This window comes from Corapipo altera, unplaced genomic scaffold, assembly GCF_003945725.1.
Source record: "Corapipo altera isolate COAL_440 unplaced genomic scaffold, ASM394572v1 1b, whole genome shotgun sequence".
NCBI classification, from domain to species: Eukaryota; Metazoa; Chordata; class Aves; order Passeriformes; family Pipridae; genus Corapipo; species Corapipo altera.
The window spans coordinates 10719333-10734438 of record NW_020884881.1 but is presented as its reverse complement, the minus strand read 5'-3'; positions in this window follow the sequence as shown (position 1 = coordinate 10734438).

Below are 15106 nucleotides of genomic sequence, written 5' to 3'. Positions count from 1 at the left end.
TATTTCTTACTTTTGGTCCTTCTCATCTGACATTTCCTGATCATTTAATCTCCTATCACTATGTCTACTGTTAAGATGGCCTTGTAGTAGCAATGACTTTCACTCAAAATTATTAAACACAAATCCATATTGATTAAAGTTATTTCTACTGTTACTGTATTGAATCTAAGATTTACTAAATGAGTTAGATGATAAAGCTGTTCTGATCAGTGACCATTCACAGTAATAATTAGTGCCTATGTATAGAAATCTGTATAAGCCACTAGGTAAGTGCTTCCAGGCTAGTAGTAACTGATTGACAACAGTAGCAGATTTGGGATGCTCATCCTACACTTCACCTGAGTATCTCCTGGTAGGCAGCCCTGCCTCCATGTGTGGTGTGGAAGTAGTTTCTATATCAACAGTGCTGCAAAAACCAAAGTTAAGGAGGCTCCGCTTCAGTAAATGTGTTTTGTCTGTACTACAAATAGAGATGTCAACACTTGGAGGCTGTAAGTAAAGACACCTGGTGTCTGTGCTGCATGCAATTTTCAGTTTGAAAAAGAGACGTCTCTCTTCTAGTATAACAACTGGTGAAGAATTATATGGTTGTTGAAGTAATTTGTGACACTGCTAGAAGTGTATATCAGCTCCTTTTACCAACTGTGACATGCCAGCTTGCACAACATGAGAAAATTCAACTTCATAGGTGCTGTTCAACAGAACAAGGATTTTAAACTATTTTCAGTATTCCCAGGAGCCAACTACGATCTCAGTCTAGTCCTGCTGCTTTGGCAAGTTTTGATCTTTCAATCTCTTACGTGCACAAACACAGCTAAACTGAGGAAGAGTCCCAATCTGTGCTCAAGTAGTTGTGTAAACCCAGAACAGATCTCTCTGACTCTTAATATACCCCAGACGTGCTAATATGCTTAGAGGACTGATGTTAGGATCCTGCAGGAGTTGGAGGCCAGAAGTTACTAACAGATGGGAAAGATACAGCCATCTGTGCATGAGGTAAGAGTTTTTGCTTGGCACTTGTCTTAAGAAGGAGAGTTTTAATAATTTTATTTCCATCAGTGGCATGCACTCCTGGCATTTTTACTGCTCAGACGGGCCCTATATATTGTCCAATATATATGGAAATAAAAAAGTTATGGGAGCTTCTTTGTACTGCAGAGAGGCACAGATACTGAGGTGTAGCAAAGTGGGGTTATTTTGGGGTCAGTGCATTTTATTTTTCTCACAGTGAAATTTAGCACCTGAAACAGAATAATTTTTTATTGAAGAAGGTTTTGGGATATACCATTTCATTAACTACTTGGAAGGGTAAGTTCCTTAATATAGGTTAATCTGCTTAATGCAGCAACCTGTATCTTAATTAGAATCTCACAGTTAGTGATTCATGAATTGTATCTGCAGTGGTGTCTTTCCCTTGGAGATAGTGTTTGCATTAATCATGGGCAGGACAGCTCAACTAAGTTGATTATAAAATTTCTCTCGATGAAAGGTTTAACCTTCTATGCAACTGAAGTTTATCAGTATTTTGTTTAGATCTCCAAGTGTAGAGTTAATGTCTTTTTCACAAAGTTTAATGTATTTGTTTGACATAAGCTGTGTCAGAGCAAGATACTCATTGTCTTGGGCAATAACTGAAGCAGAGTCTAATGTAAGAACAAGTAGAAATTCTTATAGTTAAAATTTTTGTAGCTTTATAACTGAGCTGTCTTGATTGAAAATCCTCTCAGATACCAAAATAAAAATGTTGTACCATCTCTCGCTCCATCCTAGAACATCAAGTAATAATCCAAAATCCCTTTAGGCTGAGGCTTGCTATATACTAGGCAATGTTTACTATTACAGTGCAGATGCAGTTTATTGCAGCAAAAAAACACACTTGGTTTGGACAGTTTGTGCTGGATATCTGAGTGAAATAAGCTATCCTAGCAAAAAAAAAAGCCTTTCATCGCTCTAATATTGGCTATACTGGAATTTTTACTAGCCTTGAAATTTTGCACCAAACGAAATTCTACTAGGCTAGTAAAATACTCTCTGGCAAAACTGGCCAATACTGGGACATAATCAAAAAACCTAACCTAGCCCTTCTAATTACAGTTTGGAGGAGTAACCACCCTTGTGATATCCACCCTGTTTTGGAGAGAAGTGAAGGGAGAAAAGTTACTTGGCACCTGTTGCAGACAGAGGCAAGCAGAGTTTCAAATCATGTTGGATGTTAAGTTAGTCAGTGAAAGAGGGTTACACAACCAGCTACTATATGTGTATTATATATATATACATACATATAGGTATAAAATGCTTCCCAGGAATGTTAAATCAAAACATTAAATAGACCTAGGTACAAAAATTTATGTATAATCAATATACAATACTTAATTAAATGACTGTAAATGTTATGTTTACCATTACAAACCCAAACCTCTTATATGATAAAGAATTTGACAGTTTTGGGGACTATGGAGAAGGAACTTAGGAGCTACAGTTAATACTAAGAAGCACATTTTGTTTTGTGTGAAATATTCTCTGATGTCTTGCTGATACATTGTTAACTTCTGCTTAGGGAACAAAACTGGGGAAGCCAATCAACTGGGACCATAACAGAGACATTTATTTTGTGTAATACCAGTAAGGGGCCGGGAGCATTCTCCAGCCCTGACACCAAAGTCTCCAATGCATGTATTTTTGTACAGGTAAACCTTTCTGAAAAGCAGGTGGCTGCATCAGAATTGCTGTTGAAACTCTTACAAGGCCCACGCTAATCCCTGAAGCATGCCTGGGCACTCTCTGGGAGAAAGCTCCTTGGCATGAGCCAAAACTCAGGTAGCAACCTTGCTGGTGATTTAATGCTTATTGAAGTGCACTAACATCCAGGCAAGTGTTGTAGTTTACTGGAACACATCTAGCCTTAGACAACACCTGATTTTGAGATTATCCTTGTGTCTCAGAAGAAATCAAAGTTGTTAGGTTTCTTTCAAAACCAGTGAAGCTTGGTGGTGTCATTGCAAACAAGCACGAGATGATGCTGTTACAGTCAGTACCTGATAATGTATTGTTACTCCATAACATTTTGCAAAATTGCTATCATTAAAATTTCTTTAGGAAGTTCAATTACTGTGTCTAAAAGGTTGGATCTCATCTAGGTTCCTTTGTGAGTGGGACTATTCAGTAAGAAAACTCCTTGCCTTTTATAATTGAATTTGTAATTGGGCACAAGGTAGAGTAACATGTTTAGTGAACAAGAAAAAAACATTCTGGATTTACAAAGCAGACAAAAAATAAGAATATGTAGGGTAGCTCCTAACACAGTTTGTTATGGATATCTTGACTTTTAATTGTGAATTAGAAATTGTAGAACATCGTGCTGTTTTCATTGCAGGCAAGATGAGGACAAACTGTTTCTTTGTGTATAAATGCATTATGGAAAAGCATCCCCCTATTATTTTAGACTGATACTACAATGGATTGAGTTTGTACTATTCTTTATTTAAGGGAGTGTTTCTTATCCTTAGTGCTATGCCTTGAATGTGAATTTTGGCAACTGAGAAGGTCTTAACTTTTGCTTACCATTTACTCATATGCTTTGAGAGCATTTGTGGAGACACAAATCCACACAGAAACATAAATTCGTATATAAACAGACCTCTTGAGAAAGAATGAAACTGAACAAGCTTGCTATCTTCTTCATGTCTGTTTACTGCTCTGTAGCTTCACCCTCTCAGTGCAATAATCCAAGCCCTCTTCTTCCTATGCCTTCCATGGCATCTGTTTGGGCAAGAGACAGCGTGTGCTGTGGTTACCCCAGTTAGTCATATGTGCAGGCAGACTGGCCAGCCAGTGCTCGTGCCCACTGCCAACTGGCTCGTGCTCAGATAGCACATGCTGTTGTGTTCTGCCTACTTTTCCCATACTCATGTAACTAATTCAAGTCTCTGTCCTATATCCAGATGCTGATGTTAAAGAAAGTTATAGGGACTTAATTACTTTGGGCTGTATTAAGCTTACTTCAGTGGTGTATTATTACCCCTGCTATTCCTATTATTAGTAAGTCAGGATTTCTAATATATGAACAGTAGTAAGGAAGTAGTCTATTACTATGTTCCGAGGCCTTGAGCCCTTGACTGACCAGAACAGATGCCTTGGGAGCATCATTTATATCCCACCAAACAGAAATTTCTAATTCGTGCTTCCTATGAAAACTGGGCTGCAGGGAAAAGGACAAATGCACACCCAGGATTCTTCACAGTGTGAACTGGGATGCACTTGAGTTGTCAACCTTCATTAAGAAAGCAGGGATTGCTCTAAGATTTCCCGACCCAGAGAAAGCCCCTGAAATTTCTTTCCTTCTTTCAAATAGCATTGAAATTGGCCAACTAGTTCAACACAAAGGCACAGAGCATGGTTTCACAAGAAACATGGCTAAAATCAGATCAGGATGATGGTATTGTAGCTAAGACCTTCTGCATAATTTCAAATAAGTTAGGTTTTAGATTACAGTGAAAAATACATTGTGAAAAGGGAAAACAAGAAAAAAATAATGACTTTTAAAATCATATAAAATTAGTGTTGGTAAAGAAGGTGTGTAACAATGGGGTAAGTCAGAGCTTCCTTGTGATTGCTTGTAGATATTCACAGACCATCCATTTCCTTGCCTCCATAAACTGTTTTTGTAGCTTTATCTTATAAGTATCATAGAAATACAGGGGTAGAAGGGGCTTCAAGAAATCCCATAGTCCAAACCACTGTATTCAGTGGGAATCTTTCATAATTGGAGTATTATTGTAACTGTCAGCATCCCATGCAGGCATGCTCTGGGCCACATGGAGCTGCTTTCAGCTGTTAAGCTGCTGCTCTGGCACTAATGAAACTGCTGTGTTCCCAGCTGACCTCAGCACTCTGCTACTGCCCTCCTGAAATGTGTCTGAAACCTCTTCTTCATCCACAGCTCCCAGGAGGGAGAGGGAAAGGAAATCCACTGGTTTTAACAGCTGGCACTGGATAGAGGAGAGAGTTATAAATAAATGGAAATAAAGAATGAGGGCACGTGACTGAAGCCCCACGATGGTCACTTCTTGGTATGGCAACAGATGAGCAGTGCTCTGAATGACAAAATGTCACTCTGAATGCATAGGCACTATGATAATGTCAAAAGAGGCTCATTGGAACTGGGATTCAGGAGGATCCTCTGTTTAAATCCTGTCTGAACTACTGACAAGCTGCGTGACCTTCTACAATATACTGAGCTCCATGGGTCAAATCAGTCCTTGCTGCAACTAAATTGACTACAATGAAATTATTCTGGGAGTGAACTTGATTTCTCAGACGTCAGTCAACACAGCTGGTTCATTGAATAAATGAAAGAAAGCAATCATAGACGTCACTGGAAAACAGATGCATCTGAACCAAGTCTTTTGGTTTTAGCAAAACTAGAGCAGAACTGTACAACTGTTACTTAAAATGCATAAATAATTGCTGCTGGCAGTTTATTGACAGTGTAAACTCTATGAAGGTAACAGAGGTGTAAAAGTGCCATTGTCTTTCTTAGAGGGAATGTAATTATCTTATATATTATTTAAAACTTGGGAAATGACTGATGCTTCTTTAACTATTCTGCAATAGATAGGTTTTTCTTAAAAGAATTAATAATGATAAATGACTCAGGCATTTATGCTGAGTCATTTACATTAAAATGCTGCACAGTGGTAAGCTTCTTCCATAGAAAATGCTTTTAGAGTCAGATAACTATGATGTTAATTAATAAAGGATAATGGTTATTAAGAGGATCACAGTCAAAAGGAGAGCTGCAGACAAAGTTTATTGGGGAGACCCCCATGCCCCACTGAGTCATGAGGTGCAGAAAGGACCCTCTTACTTTCTAAACTTGTCTCAGAGAGGGATCTGGGTGCAGCCGCGTTGGGTCCTAGTCCCAGACTTAGTCAGTGGTTTATGTCTAAAGGATTATATAGGTGTAATTGAGCTCTGTCTGTTATCAATGAACCATTTACACCATCTGCCCATAGAGCCTGACTGACCAGTTCATCATGGTATGGGTGTAACCCAAAACTGTGTATTCTAACATTTCCCAGAAACTGTTATCAATGAACCATTTACACCATCTGCACATAGAGCCTGACTCCTCAGGCTATAAACTAGGTGTTAAGAGGCCTGTGAGATAGGAGATTGCTCTTGTCCTCACACCCATTAAGGAACCCTCCCACCCTGAGGGAGGTACTGAGCATTCCTACCAGAACTGGAGAATGTATAATCTTGGAGTCTTGGGACTTTTTTAAACCACTCGTGAGATCCAGAGGAAGACTGCAGACCACCACTCTCAACCAGACTGCAGACCACCACTCTTGACTGGATTGCAACCACCACCCTCGACCAGATTGCAATCACCACTCTTGACCAGACTGCAGCAGCACTCTCACCAACAGGTTTTTCCCCTCTTCTTTTCCTTTGGACTCAGGGGGACCAAAGAACACCACTCTGTTCATGCCCCAGGGTGCTGGGTTATATATTTGGGTTTTGTGGGTTAAAACCAATTGTTTGTCTGTATAATCATACTTACTGTATTATTTTATTAAATTGTTATTCTGATTTATAATCTCTCTTTTGAGTTCATTTCCCCTGCTGGTTTACCTTTAAACCAGCACAGTTTGAAAGGGACTTTCTGCTGAAACCAGGGTCAGCTATGAGTTCAGATCAGACTGGATCCTGTTGGATTTTGAAAACCTGCAAAAGCACAGACTTCACAAAGCTCTCTGAGCAGTCAGTTCTGTGATTCATGGTAAAAATGTTTTTCCTTAAATCCAGCTTGAAACTCTCTCTCATTTCAATTTATGCCCACTGTCTGTCAGTCTCACACCTTACAGCAATCTGAAGAGCCTGGCTTCATTTTCTTAATAACCTTCTCTTGCCTATTTGTATAGATGCTTAGGAATACTCTCCCCCCCCAATTATTATTTGGCAAAAGGAACTAAAAGGCAAAGAACTACCTTTCCTAAATCCCTGAGTTTTGGATTCTCCTTTTTTTCCATTTGTATGCTTGACCATTTCTTTCTTGCCTAAGTTACACATTCCTTATTTAGAGAGAGAATGAAGCAGTTACACCCTTAATAGAGAACTAGTAAAGAATGATTAAAGGTTATATCAGGCTGACACAATTTAGAACATTTAGTTTATCAAAATTGTCTTTATCTGTTCTTTTCCTTTTCTATCTGGAAGTCTTATTCCCTTCTCTAACTTACAAATCAAAGCAAGACATCACACACAAGCATTTGCAGAACTCAGTGTAAGGAGGTAAAAAAGAGACGTTAGGAAACACTTCTTTTCCAAGCGTGTGGTCAAACAGTGGAACAGGCTTCCTAGAGAGGTGGTCAATCCCCAAACCTGACAGTGTTTAAGGGCATTTGGACAATGCCCTTAATGACACACTTTACTTTTGGTCACCCTTAAGTGGTCAGGCAGTTGGCCTGGTTGATCATGCACCTTCCAACTGGAATATTCCATTCCATGTTCTGCTTGTGAGTGTCAGCCATCATTTTACACAAGTCAAGTGGTAAATACTTTGAATTAAACTAGTGGTCTCATTGACTGTGCTGAACTTTGATTTGGGACTTTAGAGTCTCTGCCTGTAAAGATCAGGTAGTAAATCTCAACTACACACATAGTTCCTGGTGCTTTACCATAAACTGTGTAGATGGATTTTCTTTATATAAATATACATGATTTGGGGTAGAATCATAAAATGGTTTGGGTTGGAAGGGACCTTAAAGGTCATCTGGTTACAACCCCCCTGCCATGGGCTGGGGCACCTTCCACTAGATGAGGTGACTCAGAGCCACATCCAGCCTGGTCGTGAACACTTCCAGGGATGGGGAGTCCACAACTACACTGGGGTAGATTTTATGTGTGAAGAGAGAGTCAATCCATACATTTCTGAGAAATGCATGAGTACCTTACATGGATGAAATAAAAATTGCATGTAAATGCCACATATTTTTTCTTTTATTTATCCAGAGGCTTTGAAAAATAGTAAAACAGTAGGTTTCAAGAAGCTTTGGGGTGTTTAGAGTTTCTCAATAAATCTCTTCTGATCAAATTATATGTATAATTACACTAAAAATTACTCCTAGATCTTAACTTATAATTCAAAAAGATTGAGATGTAGATAATTTCACTGGTAGAAAGCCAAGACTAGAAAATACAGGTTATCACGGTGGGAAAAAAAAAAAGTGGAAAAGATAAAAGGAATAGCTGTGAGATTTGTGCACTGTGCAGCTGGCAGTAAGTTCTGAAGCTTTCTGGTTTTATTTTTTTATACCTGATTTGGGAAAAATGTGCCAGGGTAAAATAAATACATTACATAATATAAAAAGTAGATCTGCCAGCATTAATAGACCAACAAGATGACTGATAGGCACAGTCAGAAACACGTGAGATTATGGCTAATGCTTGAATTAGTGCAGCCCCTGTGCAGTACCATCAATGCAGTAACTGCAACCAGCTAGAGAGTAACAGCCCATCCCCTAATTCTGTTAAATCTACTTAGTAATGACTTGGGTTCCTATTCCAAATCTTATTCCTTTGACATACTATAGCTCATCGTGTCATGTTTGAAAATGCCTCTTAGGTGGATCTCTTAAGCCTCTCATATTAACCCAGTTCTTACATACTTAGTTAAATGGGATTTTCAAATTAAAAAAAAATCTCACGGTCAGTATTTGAAGTTCCAAAGGCAAATGTGGAAGCAAATGTATTTAAGGCAAACTTGATCTCTATGTGTGTGTGACAATTTGTGTGTCTTCTGAACGTTGCAAACTTACAGCTTGTGTACAGATCAACTCAACACATATGCACTGAAATTCTTCCATTGCAAACCTGGTGATTTTTTTGAGCATATGAGGCTTCAGTTGCATGGATTTTGTGAGGAAGAAGCTTCACAGTGCACATCAAATACAGAGAAAATCTGTGCATGCACAATGTCTGGGACCAGTAGATGTTTGGAAGCTTTCTTGGAGTTACTGCTCTGTGCTAGCTGCCAAACATCTGGAAGTTAGTAGAAAAATGTAGAAAAGTGGTAGAGAAGAAAATGACCAGCAAAAGCAGCTGTCTGTCTCACACAAGGAAAAATGGCAGGTCTGGCACTCTGGGCTGTAATAGGATTTGAGAAAGGCAGGGACATAAAGTCCAGTGGGTTTAAGAAGATCCAGAAAATTTTTCCTTCAGAGGACTGTAAAAAAAGGCCAGTGAATCTGAAATCAGTCTGAAAAAATGATCTTTAGTGACATGCACCACTAAACTCTCTGCAATCAGATTGTTACCTTGAAATTTAAAAGTGTGAATATTAACTTTAGCAAATTGGCTGCTTATGTGAGCAGAAATATCTGACCAATGTTATCCCACATTCCCGAACTCCTGATGGCTTCTCAGGTTATAAAATCCCCAACTTTCTCTTTGCCAGCCATCTGTCAACACTCCTGGCTTTTCCCTTGATATCATCTACAGTGTGGTTGTTCATTACACAAAAATCAGCACGAAATACAGTTGCTACAGAGTCTTGAACCTTGAATATATGCAAGCATCAAAAAAAACCCTTATTGTAATGTAAAGATAAGTGACACAAAGAATACTCATGTGATTACTCCATTTGTATTTAATTAATAGCAAGAAGTCGATATTTAAAATTGAGTAAAAATGCTGCAAAACTTCCAGCCATTAAAATGCTGTAGGCCCTTACAGAATATAAGTTCAACTTATTGTGCCCTTGAGTAAATGCATTTATAATCTGTATAATATCCTCTAATAATATAATAAAATATATGGATCTGATCTTTAGATAAGGGAAGCCTGCAATGAGCTACTAGCCTGAAGCTCAGGATAAGATTTGTTTTGCCTGAAGGCAGCTGCCTAGAGATTGGGTGTTTTTAGTCTGCTGAACTAGTCCTCATTCCTCTACAATCAGTGTGAGTGGGAAGTACAACAAGAAGACATTTCTAAGTAATCATCCTAAGAGAAGTGTCCTGTTACCCTCCACTGACTATTGAAAGAGTGTAGAGAGCTAGTTTTATTCAGCTGAAGTGTGATGACTGATACTTCTGCACACAAGCACAAGGGAGGCCAACAGCACAGAGAGACAGATGAGTCGGGACACGAATCTGGCCAGTCTGCAATAGCATCGTGAACCGTGAAAAGTCTACGACATGATGACAACCAGTTCACGCTATGAAATCAGCTAGGAAGAAGCTGGTTAAGCTGTAAAGCCAAATGTTTATATATGTTGTTTCCACAGTTAAAGTGCAACAAGGAAGCCTGGAAGCTAAACAAACCCTGCCCTGGATCAATGACTATAATGGCTAAACATATAATTGCACTGTATTAATATCTGAATAAAACTACATGGCCTGTAGTTTGTGTTTGCTAACACTTACTTAAGAATTATTGAGATTTTAGGGATTAAAGATTGAGAAAACAGGGTTTAAGACAAGAAATAAAAGAGAAAACTCAGTTATATGGATATTAGAACAGCATGTAACTGTACATTTCCTTTGTTATAAACTGTGATGAGTAGCATTAACAGTATTTTTGTAATGGAAAATCTGCTCACATTATCACTACCTGAACAGTGCTTAACAGAGGAAGAATGAATTAGAGGATCAAAGAATGGTGGCTGTCTTGGCTGCTTGATCAGGCGCCAAATTCTAATATTTTCAGTAATTGCATTATTTCAGTTTTCACTGTGTCAATTTTGATTGAATTATACTAGAGACTTGGGTGACCTCTTGATTATTTTCTGGAGAAAATATTTGCTGAAGTGATCCTTTCTTAAAAGGAGAAAAAGGTTGAAATAAATGGAGTTCTGGGAACTCAGCTACCATCAAATCAGAATAATGCTATACAAAAATGAAACTGTATGTGGTTATAGTCAGAGGGAGGGGCAGAAATGACACTTCTATACAATGCCAAAAATAGCTATAAAAAAGGACTAATCTTTGTTCTGTAGCGAGTCTGCTGAAAGGCAAGGAGAAATTTATCTGTTTAGCTAAATGAGATGCATTTACCCGCAGGAATTTCCTGTTGAGTTACTGCATCAGGCGGAATCCTTTGTTTGGCGTGTTGTTCTTGAAAAGTTGTTGTTATGAGCTATCCAAATTTCTTCCATTTATCTTTCTGATAAAAGCCTTCAGCAGTCAGTTTAGTAGGTTGTCTGGTACTTACTGACAGGTTCCACTTTCTTCTTTCAGTATATAAATACTTATGAGAAAAAAAGAACTGCAGACAGAATACTGTAATGTTCCCTGAAGAAAGCTTTTAATCAGCAGCCTCAAAAGAGTGCTCTGTTAATAAGCAACTGAAATGTTATAAATTCAGCCAACAGCCTCTATGTTTAATTTAGACAGTCTTCCTTGCAGCTTGAGAGTACAAAAGACCAGTGTCAGTGGCCTGTAGGCCTTTGCAGTTGCTGCCCAGTGGTTAACCATGAGAAAGAAAAGCTATTGCAATTTAATTAGCTGGAGGATAACCTCTAGGTAACACTGATAAAAATAATCAGCTACATGCCAGTGAACAGCTGGCATGAAAATCAGAAAACATAGTGTTCAGACAGTTTAATTTGTATTCTCAAAACAACTTTATTCACAAAAAAACCCCCAACCCATTCCTCAGCAAAAAAATGTATTGTTTCTTGAGCCTATGTTTTTAGGTTTGTTTGAAATCTTCTTGCTTGGCTGAGCTCAAGCCAATTCCTGGCAGCTGGATTTCAGCAAGGGAAATACTGTATCATTGCTTTAAAAAGATAGTAGATTGTAAATAAACAGTGAACATGATGAGTCTACAAAAAGCTAACACAGCACTAAGCAGTAGTTTAGCTGAAGGCAATTTCAATTGGTAATGTTTACCATGTGCTGGTTTCAGCAGTTTTGGAGCAGTGCTGTTCTGATGCTCAGTTCCTGTGCACTCTTGTCTGGGGTTGGATCACCTGCAACTAAGGATCGTTCTTCCCGACCTCTTCTATAGTAACCTGATCATGATAGTGTGTCTTGCTGATATGAACATTTTCTTTATTTCAGAAGAAATATTTTATATATACAACTGAAAAAAACCCCAACCTTTCAATGTGACCGTGCAGATTAGCAGTGCTGGTTTCAAAGTGTTGTGTTCAGCCCCTGTGCTGACACGTGGTTATACATTTGTCAGGTATGCATATGCAGATTTCTGATTTCTGTCACTGCTACCACATGGAATTGTTTTATAAAGTAGGAGTATTACTCTAGAAGCAACGAGCTAGATCTGTGAGTGCTGGCACCAGCTGAATGTTTTTTCACGTTGGGTAGTGCAGAGTCTCTCCCCATGGGTGAGCTGATACCTCAGCCTTCTCCTCAGCTGGTTGTTCCTGGAATGGCCCAGTCTTTGAGATGCCCATTGTCTTTTGGTTGATATTGTACAGTAATGAGCATGGAAACCTTATTTCCTCAGAAAACCAATTGGAATTGTATAATTCAGACTTCGTATTACTACTGTTTTTGGTGGAGTACCTGACAAGTTTTAAGCCTGTTTTAAAACTGAAAGTGCCATTTGGTCCTTTTCCAGAAACCTATTTAGGAGGGATGCTAATCTAAAATAGCTACTTAGTGTAAAATACAAAGCTCCCCATACTTAGGGTGAAATCTGGAAACTGGATTTGAAGGAATCAGATTTTTATCCTGAGGCTCTCACCTATATCATCCACCCATTTCACAAGGCTCTGTGGAATCCTGAACTTGGCAGGCAACTATTTATGTATCATGGTGATGACAAGGACATAATATAGAACTTCCCTCTGCTAATCCTGGCCCTTCTACTCCATTGTTGCTTGAGACTGGACACATAACTATGAAAAAAGGTCTCATTTTCTCCATCTGGGAGCTGCAGATAATATTGTTTACCTAAACCAGAGGGATATTGTGAGCATTCCTTGTTATAATAGTCCATTTCTAAAACTCATTTTAAAAAACAGATTGTTAAAACCATTTTAAAAGTACTATTCTGTAAAAGTTTAGTGGTGAGTGTTTCCATATTCAGCTTCTATTGTTAGAACACCAGTATTTGTTTTATTTTATTGCATTTTAGATGGTTAATAAGATTTCTTAATTTAAAGTTGCGTCTCTCTAATGACCTTTCCTGGATGCTAAATTTTAGATTGCATTTACATATGAGACACTACTATTTTGTTAAGTAGGAGACATATTATGAGGATAATCAGTTTATCTTAAGCTGTAATTCTATGTCTAGCAAGGATTCAAATTTCTAGGATGGAGGGTGGCTAATGGCTTAGTGAAGTCTGGTAAAACATCTTTGAGATAAATCCCAGCATAATGAGATCAGTTAGATCTAGCTGTAAAATGGAAGAGAAGCTTAATTTTAATTTTCAATTGCACAGTTTGGTGCTTTGCTTTTTTTCTTTTACAACTTGACAGAGCTCTATCTGAAATTTAAAAAATGCTGGAACTGGATGGATCTTTTGAATATGCATAATCTAAACAGGAGAAACTAAACTAAAAAAAGAGAAGTAGCTATTTTCATGTAAGGTTAGATTTTCTATTCCATGGAAACTAATTTGACTTGAATGTAAATTCTCTGGTGAAAGGATGTGCCTGCTTTACAGCTACAAGATTATTCTTACCAAAGGTTATGTGGATACTAAAATAGATATCTAAATTATAAAATATATATATATAAATTATATATATAATACAGACAGCAAGATAATACTAACAGTAATGATTTCAATCACAGAGATACACAGTTCCATACACGATCAAGGGGTCATTGTCAAATTAGGCAGCATCTGATTTCTTGCCATTTAGGTTGGTCTCTTAACTAACATGCTAACAACAGTTTCACTTTTATTTTTAGACGTATGCAGTATATCACACTTTTTGGTTTCACTGTTCAAATGCAATTACAGTGATTGTGACAGAAACTGGGCAAGCCTGGCTGCAGGATTAAAGCTGCTGTTCAAGCACAGGGCTTGTGAACTGGCAGTGCAGATGTTCTAGGGCAGTTGGTACAATTTCATTCTGAACTGCCAAGGGCATGAGACCTTGCCCTCCCCCTCCCCCCCCAGATACCCCAGAAAAGCTATATATTTAAAATACAGTGGCATTTTCTGAAATTGGTTCATGTTTTGGAGTATGAGAAGGTAAATCACAATGAAGAGCCTTCTCACACTTCAGTATCTGAGCCAGCTCAGAGCCACTAACAACCCTCAGTGTTCTTTGAGAGGCACAGTAGTTTTGTCACCTAAAACCTGCATGTAACTGATAATATTCCAGAGCAAGGGGAGCATCACTTCTGACAGCTCTTGTGAATCAGCTCTGAGTAATAGGACCTGGGCAGTTGCAGGAGACAGCTCACACTGAGCAGAAGCATCCTCAGTTCTCACCATTTTCAACACTCAGTGTGGAATCAGAGCCCTGGGCAAGAGATGGAGCGCCTGAGGGCACTCATCAACAGAGCACTGAGCTCCTTCAGAAACTGGCTGTATTGTTAAAAAGCCCAGGGGCACAGAAGGCAGGTGCTGAAGGACCTGAGGAAAAGCCAGTACTACATCTGGGGCCCAAGAATCTCTTCCTTCTGATGAGATTCCTTCTGATTCCTTCCAAGAGCCCAGCTTCCTCTCTCTTTTTGGAGCAGAGCAAGATGGGGAAGATTTGTAGTTCCTGTACTGAGGCAGAGGGTGTCAGAAGTACTGTGCTATGGTTTGAGGCAGATGGAAGTTCAGGTTTAGGAAAATAGTACCTAGAAACAGAGTCTCTACCCAGCATATGCAGTACAAATTTCTTTCTTCACGTAGTATTTGTTTCTTCCTATTGTGCTACTTAACACACTGCAGGACAAATAACAGAATTTCACCCTAGTTTTCCTTACTTTTTGAGATAATACTTGATTAGGTAAACCAAAAGCTCCTAATTCTAGGAAAAAAACCCTAAATCAAAACCCCAAAACCACCCCCCCCACACACATACACTCAATCTACACAAAAAAACCCCACCTACAAAGCAAAACCAAACCAAACAAAAAAAAACTAAAACCAAAACCAAAAAAAATCCCCCAGCCTAAAAGTAAAAAT